Source organism: Pseudopodoces humilis, chromosome 8 (assembly GCF_049639895.1).
Source record: "Pseudopodoces humilis isolate 2021_Gansu_Grassland_sample_001 chromosome 8, ASM4963989v1, whole genome shotgun sequence".
Lineage (NCBI taxonomy): Eukaryota > Metazoa > Chordata > Aves > Passeriformes > Paridae > Pseudopodoces > Pseudopodoces humilis.
In genome coordinates, this window is record NC_142207.1 from 36,840,236 (window position 1) to 36,853,260 (window position 13,025).

A 13,025-nucleotide genomic window follows, 5' to 3' on the forward strand; every position below is an offset into this window, starting at 1 on the left:
ATTTCACTTCAATAAATGTCAGTCTCTAGCTTCCGGCTCACTACTGCTGAGACAATTTCCTCTCACTTGAGCAGAGGTCTGGAAGGATAACAACCAAAGCTAGGGAATGTTTGCTATCAGCCTGTGCCATGAAATGGAGGAAATTCACATATTGACCTTCTTTTCTTTCCAGTAATTCCATCCTTTTTGAGATATTGACACAGGAGTAGAGATCCTGGGTAGTAGTACAAAAAGTGCCTTTCTGCACCCCAAGTTCCAACCCTGGATAAAAGAGCAGCACATACTGCTACAGGGAGCTCGCTGCACAGCTGAGCAGCAAAAGAGACAGAGAAGGGCCAAAATCTGGGAATGTGGCTCATCAGCAGAATTGCTGGGGCCACACTGAGAGTATTCAGAGCATTCAGCTCTGGTCTCTACAGTTCAGGAAGGGGAAGGAGCTACTGGAGAGGGCTCAGCAGAGCCACAGAGATGATGAGGGGGGGCTGGAGCACCTCTCTGATGAGGAGAAACTGTGTGAGCTGGGCCTCTTTAGTCTGGAGAACAGAAGACTGGGAATAGATCTCATCAATCCATACAAATCTCACCAAGGTGGTTGCCAAGAGGGTGGTGACAGACTCTTCTCAGTGGTGCCCAGTGGCAGGACAAGGAGCAATAGCCATAAACTAAACCACAAGAAGTTCCACCTCAACATGAGGAAGAACTTCTGTTCATTGAGGGTGACAGAGCACTGGAACAGCTGCCCAGAGAGGCCATGGAGTCTCCCTCTCTGGAGGCATCCTCAACCCACCTGGATGCACTCTAGGTGACCCAGGGGGTTGCACTGGATGATTTCCAGAGGAAATCTGTGATTCTGTGAACATGGTTGGAGGAGAGGCAAAGGGTATGGAGGGAAGAAGGAGAGAGACAGATGGATGGCATTGAAGTATCTGGTAAGCTGTATTCCTTCCCTGTTTTCAGCCACAATGAGAATTGTGTCCTGAAATAGTTGTGTCAACCCAGTAGATATTTCCCTAGGTCACAGTGTCCTTTCCCAGCTCCTCATTGCAAAGTTGTCTGTATTTGTCACCCATGACCAGAATTAAATGGTAGAGTGATAGAATATCCTGAGTTTGAAGGGATCCACAAGGATCATGCAAATCCTGAGTCTGCTCTGGCCCTTCTGGCAGAGCCAAGTACCTCCAGTACACCTACCTGACTGGTGACTGGGACTCACCAGTAAACTCGAGGAAACAGCTTCCCAATAGAAATGTTTGGGGTTTTGGCCTTCCCTGCAATCAAGTGGAATTTGCAGCTTTGTGGCCAAACACTACCCAGACAGTGAAGGACATTTTAATACCAAATCCACGAACAAATCAATTTACTGCAGTAAAGCTACTTAGGGGGCCCATCTGGTAACTGCTAATTTACAGACTGGGCCATCTGCCACTATCACAAGCTGGGAAGACTGGAAAAGTTACCCAACATAGCCAACAGTTTGGCTTTGTTTTCTTTTTTTCCCCACCCCCCCCTCAATGCTGTGTTTTGTTTCTCTGCTAACTGACAGCAACACAGCGGTTTCTGTTCTGAAATCCAGATTTTTCAAACCTTGGATAATCTCGTGCTGCTGCTGTGACTCAGCAGTTGTCCCTGGGTATGTTTATGCAGCATTGAAGCTGCTGGCAACAGGATGGTTTGGGAAGCTGGGTTTCTACCCAGTGCCTGCATATTTTAGGTTGGTGCGACAGGATGTGTGAAAAATTTATTTTAAATGTATGTTTCTGAAGCTTAAGTCCTCTGGAGTTGCAGAATGCCTTCAGGTCCAATGGAAAGAAATTGATCATAGAATCATGGAATGGTTTGGGCGGAAGGAACCTTAAAGATCATCTAGTTCCAACCCATGATATGTGTGACATGGAGAGCAAATCCACTAAAAGCTGCAGGTTTGTTCTGTGCTTGAGTTGGTTTGGACAATTTTTGACCATGCATGAGGAGCTTGAAATTCTTCATGCTTTACCCTGCTTGAGCAAGACAATGGTTGGTTTTGTTCAAGGTCTGTGTGACTGGGACACAATATTCTGTTTGAAGATGATGTGGGGAAGCTGAGCTAAGTGGCTGGAGCTGTGTCAGGGCAGGTTTAGGCAGGATATTAGGAAAAAGTTCTTTCCCCAGATGGTGTTCTGGCCTGATAGTCAGGCAGTAGTTATGGTCCCAAGCATGTCAGAGCCCAAGGAGCATTTGGACAACACTCTCAGGCACGGGCTGGGATTGTGGGGTGCCTTGTACAGGGCCAGAAGTTGGATTCAATGATCCCTGTGGGTCTCCCCCAACTCAGGCTATTCTGTGACTTAGTGATAAATACTCCAGCAGAAACTTCCAGCTAGGCAGGGCCTTGGACAGCATACAGCTTTCCATTGAGAATTCTGCTCTTCAGAAAGGGCTGGGATTTAATCCATGCTTTTTTCTCTGCTAACTGGATCATGGTTTAGGCACCTGAGCAGTGGAAGTGGTGGCATATAGGATTTATATGTTTATTCTTCAACAGATGGGGAAAACTGAATCAGTGCAGCAGACCCAACACTGATCTTCTGAAGGTCTGACCCCGAGAACTCCTTTGGGCTTCCCTGGATTAAGATGGCAGATCATCCTAAAAGGGGGAAAATTCAGCAGCAACAAAGCTTTTTGTTGCCAAGGCAGAAACCCAAAGCCTTTCCTTACTTCATGAGACTAATGGTATCCTGCCCAGTATGACAGACTTTCCACTGGAAGTTTGGAGCTGGAGTTTCTTTTCCATCTGAGCTTTTCCTCACTTAGTGTGATTGAATGTGTTATCCTTAGGGGACACATTAATTGAATTCTCTATCAGCCTCTGCTTTAAGAACAAGGAGGGCCCAGAGGACAGATTACCAATAGGGATTCTGTGGCTAAGGTGATTAAAAATTATTTGGCTGTGGAAGACAGAATGTTGTTGTTTTCCATTGTGTTTCTCAGCAGAGAGATAACACTGAGACAGACTACAGGATGACAGGTCATACATGTTTAATTTGAACAGCTATAAAAAGAAACTTGCAGTAGGGCTGCTCATTGGGAATCTAATAAATAAAAGTTAATATCATAGCTCAGTGTAATCCCAAGGGTTGCGCTTCATGAGCTCTTCTTGGAATCCAAGCTATGAAAAACTTAGGATGGGAGGCTGTTGTCAAGAGCAGAGTAGATCTGAAGGGCAGAATTCTTTTTTTATATGATGGACTTTGGGTGCTGAGCACTGATCTTTGTGTTGTCCTCACAAAGCTTTTATGTCAAGGAACCATAGAATCACAGAATATCCTGAGCTGGAAGGGACCCACAAGTATCATGGAATCCAGCCCTTGGCCCTGCACAGACACCCCAACAGTCCCACCCTGGGCATCCCTGGGAGTGGTGTCCAAACTCTCCTGGAGCTCTGGCAGTCTCAGGGCTGTGCCCATTCCCTGGGGAGCCTGGGCAGTGCCAGCACCCTCTGGGAGAAGAATCTTTCCCTGAGATCCAGCCTGAGCCTGCCCTGCCACAGCTCCAGCCATTTCCTCAGGCCCTAGACTGCTGCCAGCTGTTCTACAGCTGTGGAGTAGAGGCTCAAACAAAACAAGCCACCCAAAGTTGCCCTAGGTTCCCTGTGCCATGGCTGTGGTGGGCGCTCTCTTTATCAATCTCCCCTTATCTCTTGGCACCTCCCTGCTGGGGCCGTAGTGAACGATGGCTCTTTGTGCTGCTGGAGAGATCCTTCAGGTGCAGCTGTTTTGGGTGGAGGCAGCTGTGAGGGCACAGGCTCTGCCCCAGCTGTGCCTCGTTCCTCATAAGGCTATAAATGAGGCTGAAATGAGTGGGGGGGACTGTAATTTGGGTAGGGATAAGAAAAGAAGAGGGGGATTTGCAAGTCCTCAAATCTAGGCCTGGCTTTCCAGAGTCTTGACTTGCCTCCTGTGCTAGGTAAGAACCTTGGGATGGGCTTTGCGTGCCTGCTGTCCTAGCATACTGCTGGAGGACCCCCCTGGCCATGTGCCAGGCCCCCTGTGATTCTGTGCTGCAGAAGAGGTTTTGTCATGATCCACTGACCCTCCCAGAAGATGCTTTAATGTTGCTGATTCTACCTTAGATGTGCAGGCAGGAAGGCAGGTACACGTCCTGCTCTGAGCCTGAATGCTGTAGGATTACAAAATGCCTTGTAGGGGTTTAGGCTGTTTTATTGAAATCTGTGGTTTGTTTTTGCCTGCTTTCCTCAGGAATGCACTTCTGGGAGAGGCACTGCACCTCCTGCAGTGTTGGAACCTGAGGAAATTGGCCACCAGGAGCTGTGATTTCCTTCTGTGATCCTCCAGCTGTTCCACCTCTCTGTGTGCTGTGAGTATGGCTTTGCTGAAATTATAAAACACCTGATGCAAACAACTCTCAGCTATTTAATCAGTGCACTGAGGGAAGGAGTTGGATATAGGTGCCATGGTATTTCTGAAAGTAAGCTAAATAATTACCCATTGCTTTGCAATTTAGAAAGGACTAATGGTGAGAAGTGCTTCAGCCTCATTTGTGTGAATTCTGCAGTGAGACTGGACCAACATGATCTCATTCGGTTTCTTGCTCTGGAGGATACTCCACACACAAACAAGGTTCCTTTGTCTTCTGAGTAAGTTAATCACTAACTAATATTTGTGGTTATTCCTTTCCTTATTGGAAGTTTCTTTGCTCAGTAAAACTTTAGGTGCGTCTTTAAACTGTGTTTTTCAACCGTGACTTCAAAGCTTTGTTTCTATGTTTGTGGCAGGAGCAAAGTCTTGCCAGTATAAAGTATCCTGAAATGTCTTGAGCAGAGATATCCACAAGTACAGCTTGAGCTTCTGAACTGCAGGGAGTTGTGCACAATGAAGGGGGTGGAGAAAAGATCCCTGCAAGAGGTGATCTGTACCTTTAAAAACTGCCTAAGAAAACAAGTCATTTCCTCATGCTGAGTCTAGGTCTCTCTGTTTGTTTTCAGAGAATTATTGCTGCCTGGGTGTTTTAGCTTGTAAAATAATCACATGGGAACTCAAGGGACTGGCAGTGGAATAATCCAACAACTTCCAATAACAAGTTGTCTTTGCCTTGGCCATTAGTGTTTCACTTTGCTGGTCCCTTTGATGCAGAGAAGAGTCAAGTGCCAGCTGGCAGCGCTTGACTTTTGGGCACCTGGAATGTCCCATTAGCACTTGCCTCAGGAACTAGGCTTGAGTTTGTCTAGCCAAGAATTCCATGATCGTTCTGAGGCCAAAAACTTGGTTGGATTTGGATTTCTGTGGCTAGGGATAGACACCTTTGATGCAAGAATGTAGAGTGGGGGCTGTGGTATTGTCCTGCTCTTTCTGCTCTCTGTAGTGGAGGTAGGCAGGAACAAGCAGAGAGCAGGGGCTCAGTTAGCCAAGTTGAGAAGCTGTCAGCATTTGTCAGATAATCTTTTCAGCAATAAATCTGTTATGACATGGCTTTTCCAGACCTCTAGATAGAGCCATCTCTTGGGGATGCTAAGCTTCTGTTTTTCAGAGGCTGTGAACACTCAGCTCTTAACTGCAGTTTTGTTTAGAGGTTAGGGAGCATTTTCCCCAAGCTTAGTAAAGAAAAAGTCATACATAGCAAAATTACTTATTTTAGGGTTGGTGTAAATCTTGACATGAAATGGTTTAATCTAATTGAGCAATGCAATGTTTTAATAAAGCCAAGAAAGCTGCCAAGAAAGAAGTAAGGGCTGTGGTTGTGCTCATTATTGCACAGAATAAATCTCTCAAGCTCTGCACAGAAATGGGCAGAGCAGAAGACAAGCTGACTCTTATTTCTAGACTCAGCAACATATCAAGGCTTTAAGAGTGGCTGCTGCTTGCACTGTGAAGAAAGGTGGTCCTTCCAGCCTTTCCCAGCAAGGTGACATTGTCCTGTCCCTAAGGGGACTGTTGGAGCTCTAAAGTATTTGAGTGGGAGTCTGTGACTTGAGGTTTCACTTGGTCCTTGCTGGATAATACATCCCAGCTGGGGCATTCCTTTGACACTTAAAGCATTTTGCTGTTGCCCAAAGAGTCTGGGGACTCCCCATCCCTTCAAGTGTTCAAGATTGGACAGGGTTTGGAGCAAACTGGTCTAGTGGAAGGTGTCCCTGCCCATGGCAGGGGGTGGAATGAGATGAGCTTTAAGGTCCTTTTTAACCCAATCCAATCTGGGATCCTGTGATTTGCTGTAATATAATTCCCCTTGCTTTCTCTCTTGCCAGGGTTTCCTGCAGAAGCTTTGTATAAAGCCAAGCCTCTGGCTGGGGTTGCTCCAAAACCATTCATCATCTTCTACCTGGAAAAGGATGTGTCTTAATACCATCACATCTTTGAGGGCTTTGTGCCCAAAGGTGTCCGTGCTTGTGGGCTCTTGACAGGTGAACTGAAGATTGTGAAGAGATAAGAAGCAGGAGCACTTCTCTGCAGGTTCCTCTGTGCCACCTGATGGCCCAGGAATCCTTGAGTTCCAAAGGTTGGAAAAGACCTTTCAGATCATCAAGTCCAGCCACCAACCCAGCACCGTGTTCACCGCGTCCTCAAGTGCCTCATCCACATGGCTTTTGACAGTGACTCCATCCCTGTCCTGGGCAGCCTGTTCCAACGCTTTACAAACCTCAGTGTTACCTTCTGGGTGCAATTAATAATTAGGATTTATGGTGTTTATGTAAGAGTTGTGAAGAGGAGCTGTCTTTGTTGGCAGTTTAGTGTTGTCAGGCCTTTGGCTGAGTCACACACTAGGAAAGGAGGCATCTGGCAGCAGCAAACCCCACTTTTGTTCTGTTCCTCACAAATAAGCTTTTGTTTACCTTGAGGTTTTCTGAGGTATTATTAGTCCAATTTTTGTTCTTAAACCTTTCCTAGGGGGAAAGTGGGTTTAAAGTGTGATTAGAAAGCAATTTGGTTTTATTTTCCATTCAACTGTGAGTCAGTTGACTGCATTTTGTGACTGCATACAAAGGCCTTAATTTCAACTCTGAGTAAAAGGGGATTATTTTTGTGCTGCCTCTGTTCAGCTTTAGAAAAGGAGCTCAGTGAGCTCTCCTGACTCAAGGTGTGCAGTGACTTGTGTGAGAATGCAGATGTGGTTAAAGCTACCACTCAGGACATCTAAGATAAGATTCATGAAATAAAACTGGACCCCTTGGCAGTATCAGATCCCCTGCATTAAGGAATCTGCAGTTAAGTCAGGTACTGAGCTTACTTGCTGTGGCATCTGGCATAGATCCATCATTGCTTAGCTGGAGAGCTGAGCCAGCCACAGGCAGCTTTTGGAAACAAATAGGGGTGAAAAAAGGATTTGTCCTACAAATGCATAAAATCTTCACTCTTCAATCAAGGGTGTGTAAGTGGCCAGCATCTCTTCTGGAAATTTAATCACATTTTTTATGAATTGAGCCAGGGTGTGGCATCATCTCTGTTGCCCACACACGTGTCCAAAGCTGATCCAGATGCTGCTCAAGGCAGGCTCCCTTACCCATTTCTTTGGGGAGGGATGTATTTGAGCTCTGAGAAATGCACAGCAAAAGCTGCAGATAATCAACATTCCCCTCCAGTGAGGAGAAGATACACTCTGTTATTGGCATTTCCATAAGTCCCAGAAAGGGTTTGGGGGAGGCTTGCCAGCTGTTCCCTGGTCAGGGAATGAAAGAGGCTTCAGGACTGTTTCCTGCATGAACTCGATTCCAGCCCTGGTCCTACCTCAGAGACATGGTTGTAACTGGTGGGGCAGTGTCACTATATGGGTTTTGTCTAATCTCTCAGGTATCCTCAGTTTAAACTCGTGTTGTTTAGGCTGGAAGGGATTACCCAGCCCAAAACTGCTGATGCAGCAGGGTCAGACAGCAGCCTGTCCAGTTGGGATCTGAATATCCCCACAGCTGGAGATTCCACAACCTCTCTGGAGGGCCTGTTCGAGTGTGTGACCAGTCTCATGGTCAGAAAGGGTTTTCTTGTGCTCAGATGGAATTTCACGTGTGTGTTTGTGCCTCATTCCAAGTGCCATCAGGTACTTGGGCATATTGATATGATCATCCCTGAGCTTTTCTCCAGGCTGAGCAGTCCCTGCTCTCTCAAACTGTCCCCATGTGAAAGATGCTCCAGTCCCTTCATCCTCTTTTGGTCCTTTGCTGAATTTTCTCCTATAAATCCATTATCTTGTACAAGGAGACCCCACATTTAACAGCACTCCTCCAGGTGTAGCTTCCCTAGTGTTGGGTATGGAGGCAGGATCACCTCCCTCCCCATCCTTCAGTCTTTGCAGAAAAGGAATGAAATTGTGCCTTTCATTTACGACTGTGGTAATCATTAAGAACACCAACAAAAAAAAAAAAAAACCACCCCAAACCCAGTTGTGTAAAAAAGTATTTCCAATGCAGCTGGGATATGGTTTTAAAAATATTTTGATGCACAGATTTCTTGTATCAGAAAAATACAGGGAAAGAGAGGGAGAGAGTGGAAACTACTGAATATAGATTTTCTGAGTGGTGTGCAGTGATGGGCTGTAGGGGGGTAAAATGCATTTGTTTTATGAGGAAATCATTATGGAAAGGGCAGCAGGGGAAGAGGAGTGCTACAGGAATAAATGGCCACAACGAATTGCAAATTCAGACTCTGGAAAGAGTGAGAATTTGTTCTGGCTAAATGAATGGGTGGAAAGTACTATTGTCCAAAAGTGTAAACTCAAATATTGCTATTTTTAGACTTGTTATTCCTGTTTGGGTTTTTTTTCTCAGTGTGTTACTTTGGCTCTAGTGACTTGGAGGTGTGATTTTGTAGATGCCTAGAGATATGGCAGTCAAACTTTCTTTGCAGAGCAGTCTTTGCAGTGACAACACCACTGGTGTGATTTTCTGTGCCACTCATCCTATCCCTCAGCAGCTTTCTTACCATCACCTTTCAGGCTTTGCTCTGGGTAAGTAACAGACTCCCAAGATCAATGGAACATTTCTTTTTTTATGCCGAGAACGGCAGCTTTGTTTGCCAAGGTTCCTGCTTCCTTTGCCATCAGTTTAACCTGTGGAATCTGCAGTATTGATGTAAATTTGCCTTCCTTGAGGCCTTAATTTCTATTTAGCTGCTGTCATAGAAGCAACAGAACCCTGTGAGGGTGGGCAGGCCCTGGCATGGAAGCTGTGGCTGCCCCTGGATCCCTGGAATTTTTCCAGCTTTGACAGGGCTTGGAGCAACCTGGGGCAGTGGAAGGTGTCCCTGCCCACGGAATGAGATGAGCTCTAAGGTCCCTGCCAACCCAACCCATTCTGTAATTCCAAATATTCATTCCAGCAAGTGTTTACTGGCTACTCCATCTAAGTTGTGTGTTTCCAGATTCTGACTCTGTTTCAGCTGGAGAGCTTTAACAGTGGAGTCCCCCACCTCAAACCTGCCTTTTGAAAGCACTGTTATATTTAGCTGTTTTTTATTACTGGCAACTTCAGCAGTTGAAATTGGACCTTGGGGCTTCAAAGCAGCTGCTTGGTTAAGGAAGCGTTGCTGAATAAAAGCTCCCTGCTCCGCTCCCCTCCCCCTGCTTTACTACACTCCCAGCTGTGTGAGCCCAGCAGCAAGGAAGGGAAGTTGGCCTTGAAGTGAATCTAAAGAGGAAAGAGAGTGGGAAGAGGAGAGGTGGAGTCAGCCGGGGAAATGCAATAGCAGCCCGCAGCGTGGGAAGATGAGAAAGCAGCAGCAAAGGCACTGATGGTTCAGTCTCTGTGCGGGTGAGCTCCGCGGAGCAAGGGCTGAATAGAGGGGAGGACCAAGGAGTTTAAAGAGTGAGCACACTCAGTGAAAAGGCAGGGATTATACTCCTGTTTCTTTCTGGAGTAACAATCAAAGGGAAAAGGTAAGGGGTACAAGGAGGAAGCGAGGGAAATCGGTGCTGAATTCTGCTTAAAATACAAACCTTTAATAAGCAAGGGGTTGTGATAGCTGAAGGGCACTTGGAAATGTCTTTGGTGTGATGCAGGACGCAAAGAATACTAAACAGGGTTGTGAAAATCCTGTAGGCATGATACTCTTATTTCATTATATTCTTATTTGGGTTGTGTAACTGTGCTCTAAGCTGTCCCTGGCAGTACTTGTTTTAATCCTTAGTGCAGCTCAAATGTTACTGTATTTCATGGTATGAAAGTGACTGTCAAATACATTTTTTTTTTTACTTAACTTTTTTTTCTAAGAGATTAACAGAAACCTGAAGACAATAGGAATATATTTACTTTCTATAGCATTCCTGCCTTCAGTAGAGAATAGGGTGGCTTTTAGCCAAGTCTAACACGTTCAAGTTGAACTCCATGTATTTTAGGAAGCTTTTGGTAAATAAATCAGTTTTAAAATGCACTGAGTAAAAATACCAGGCTTAGGTCACTTTGATCTGCTAAAAATGACTTGACTGCAACTTTGAAGGCTTGGAGGGAGTTGAAAGTATGTAGAAAAGGAAACAAAATTGGGGTAACACTTTGTTTATATCTTTTAGGGTAGTGCAATACGTACTCTGCAGTCCCGTTTTCTCAGACCACTGTGGGTGCAGTTAGTCCCTGCAGTTGCTAATGGCTCTCACCTTTCAGTGAGGGAGCAGTTTTTGCTCCCTTTGAACCAGAAGAAGGTGGAGCACAGAAGTGGCTGGCTCAGCTTTTTCACGGTGCTTGAAGTAGACCCTCGGTGTGGGGCCCTGTGCCTCAGCCAGCATCTTACCACAGAAACATCCCTTTCATCTGAGATTTATGAGGCTGGCAGTAGGCTTGGGGTTGAGTGGTTGTGCAAACAGGGTGGCCACTGGGACAGGGCTGGTTTTCTACTGTGCAGTAGTGCAGCTGTGTCTCCCCTTGGTTACCAAACCCACAACTTTTTAGGTAGTCCTGGGTAACAGCAGTGCTTTGCTTACCCTTTCTTTCCTTTGGCAGTGGTAACAGACCAGTGACTCACTAGAAAATACACTAAACTTTCTTCCAAAGATTTTCAGAATTTAATGTGACTCTCAACTTCATTCTGCCAGCCAAGAAATGCTAAAATGCTAGACCTTTCTTGTAGGCTCCCTTTGGTACTGGAAGGCCACAATTAGGTTACCCAAAGCCTTTTCCAGGCTGAACTATCCCAATTCTCCCAGCCTTTCCCTGTAGCAGAGCTGCTCCAGACCTCTGATTGTCTCTGTGGCCTCCTCTGGGCTCACTCCAGCAATTCCACATCTTCTGCTGATGGAGCCAGGGCTGCAGGCAGCTCTGCAGGTAGGGTCTCACCTGAGCAGGGCAGAATTCCCCCTCCCCTGCTGCCCATGCTGGGGGATCAGCCCAGGACACGAGGGGTTCAGGGCTGGGGTAGGTCCAGCTCTTACCCACCAGGACTCCAGGTCCTTCTCTCAGGGCTGCTCCATCCCAGCCTGGATTAATTCTGGGGGTTGCCTGCAACCAAGTGCAGCACCAGCCCTTGGTCTTGTTAAACCTCATGAGATTCCCATGGACCCACTGCCCGAGCTTGTCCAGGTCCCTCTGGATGACCCCATCCTTCAGGCGTGTCCTGCCACTGATCTTGGTGAGCTCTGCATGCTCCAAATGAGCTGATGCTGTTGCATGGTTTATCTGCAGGTTTACATTTTCCCCTTTTGGGTCACCAGCTCTGTTTTCAGAGGAACTTGCTGTTTATCCTGATTTCTCTGTAGGCTCAATGAGCCCACACACTCCCCTCCCTTCTTGCCTGTGTGTAGCAGATCTACTCTGTGAGTAGAGCAGTGCTGCTGTAAGAGCAGCTCTCACCATGCTGCAGCTCAGGGCTTCATTTCCATATGGCTGGCTTAAAAGAGAACAGCTTTCCTTGGGCTTTCTCTTGTGGCAGAATGCCAGGCTCCCCCAGCTTCCTGCTAGGGCTGTGGTAGCTTGCTGAATGATAGGATAAATCCACTTTTTTTTCCCCTTCCTTGGTAGCTCTCTGTTGAGGGCCTCATGCAAGCCCTTCTCTCTGACAGCCACCTTAGAAGCCTTGAAATGCATAAGAGTATCAAAGTGTGACGTGAGAGAATAATCTACATAATCAGATTTTGAGGTTTATCTGGGCTTTTTGTACAGAAAAGGCCATGTATGACATGTTCAGTGCTGAAATCTGGACTGTGACCTCTTCTTTTCATCCCTTCTTCTGTTTATTTAGTCTGCAAAAAATGTCTCATTTTGGCCTAACTGGCATGGAAAGAAGTATTGGAGGCCAGAGGAGAATTTGCAGTGATTCTTCAAGTGGCAAAGGCCCAAAATAGGGCCCAAAAAGTCCACCTCATATTTTGGGCCTATTTTTTTTATTTAAGACAAAGTATCTATGCTAGGCAGAGAGGCACCAGATAAGAAATTAAAATCTGATCTGATGAGGTTTCAGGAGACTGTGGACCCAGGTGAGTCTGGGTTTGGATGTTATCCATTCAAATCAGGCTTGGCTGATTTTAAAGAAGGATTTTGATGGATGGGGCTGTACTGTAGGTGGACTCAAGCTATGGGTACGCATCTCTAAAACATTCTCTCTTTGCAGTGGTCCTGGTAGTGCTGGACTGGGCAGCAGAGTGCTGCCTCTCCTGGAGTTATCAGGAGCAATGAGGTCCATTTTCTGCTGGATGATTTCAAATTTGATGTAACCCAGTGAATTGCAGCTCAGACTGCACTCACACTGACTTGCCCTTGAGGTCTCAGAGCAGATGGTGAGAAGGTAAAAAAGTGATTCTGACCAAGGCAGGGGTTGGCAGCCTTTGGGATGAATTTTTTTTAACAAACAACAGCATGAATGGGCACAAAAATCAGGATGCCATAATGTTTTGTGACCTATTAGATTAGGATAATGATAGCTAGAGTTTAATAGTGCCTGACTGCTTCAGGCAACCTGGGGAAGGGTAAATCCAGAGTCATCCATCTGTGCTTTGCTGGAGCTGCTCTTGGGGAGGATCCTGCAAGCTGTATCCTTTGAGGGAGCAAGGAATGAATATACAGTGATTTCTCTAGTGGAACTTGTTTGTGAAAGGCTGGCTTTTCCCAGGAAAGCACA

At 46.1% G+C, this 13,025-nt stretch overlaps 1 protein-coding gene across 5 annotated transcripts in view; it reads left to right on the forward strand.

Moving 5' to 3' along the window:
* Positions 1-3,863: 3,863 nt before the first annotated feature.
* Positions 3,864-13,025, forward strand: part of TRPM8 (transient receptor potential cation channel subfamily M member 8) — a 77,844-nt gene continuing 68,682 nt past the window's right edge. For 4 of the 5 annotated variants that reach the window (XR_015773068.1, XM_088058692.1, XM_088058691.1 and 1 more), the window contains exons 1-4: positions 3,864-3,942; positions 4,236-4,353; positions 4,501-4,633; positions 6,242-9,858. The gene's annotated coding sequence lies outside the window, so the exon portion shown is untranslated. The remainder of the gene's footprint in view (positions 3,943-4,235; positions 4,354-4,500; positions 4,634-6,241; positions 9,859-13,025) is intronic. The other variant, XM_088058693.1, reaches the window with a different exon arrangement.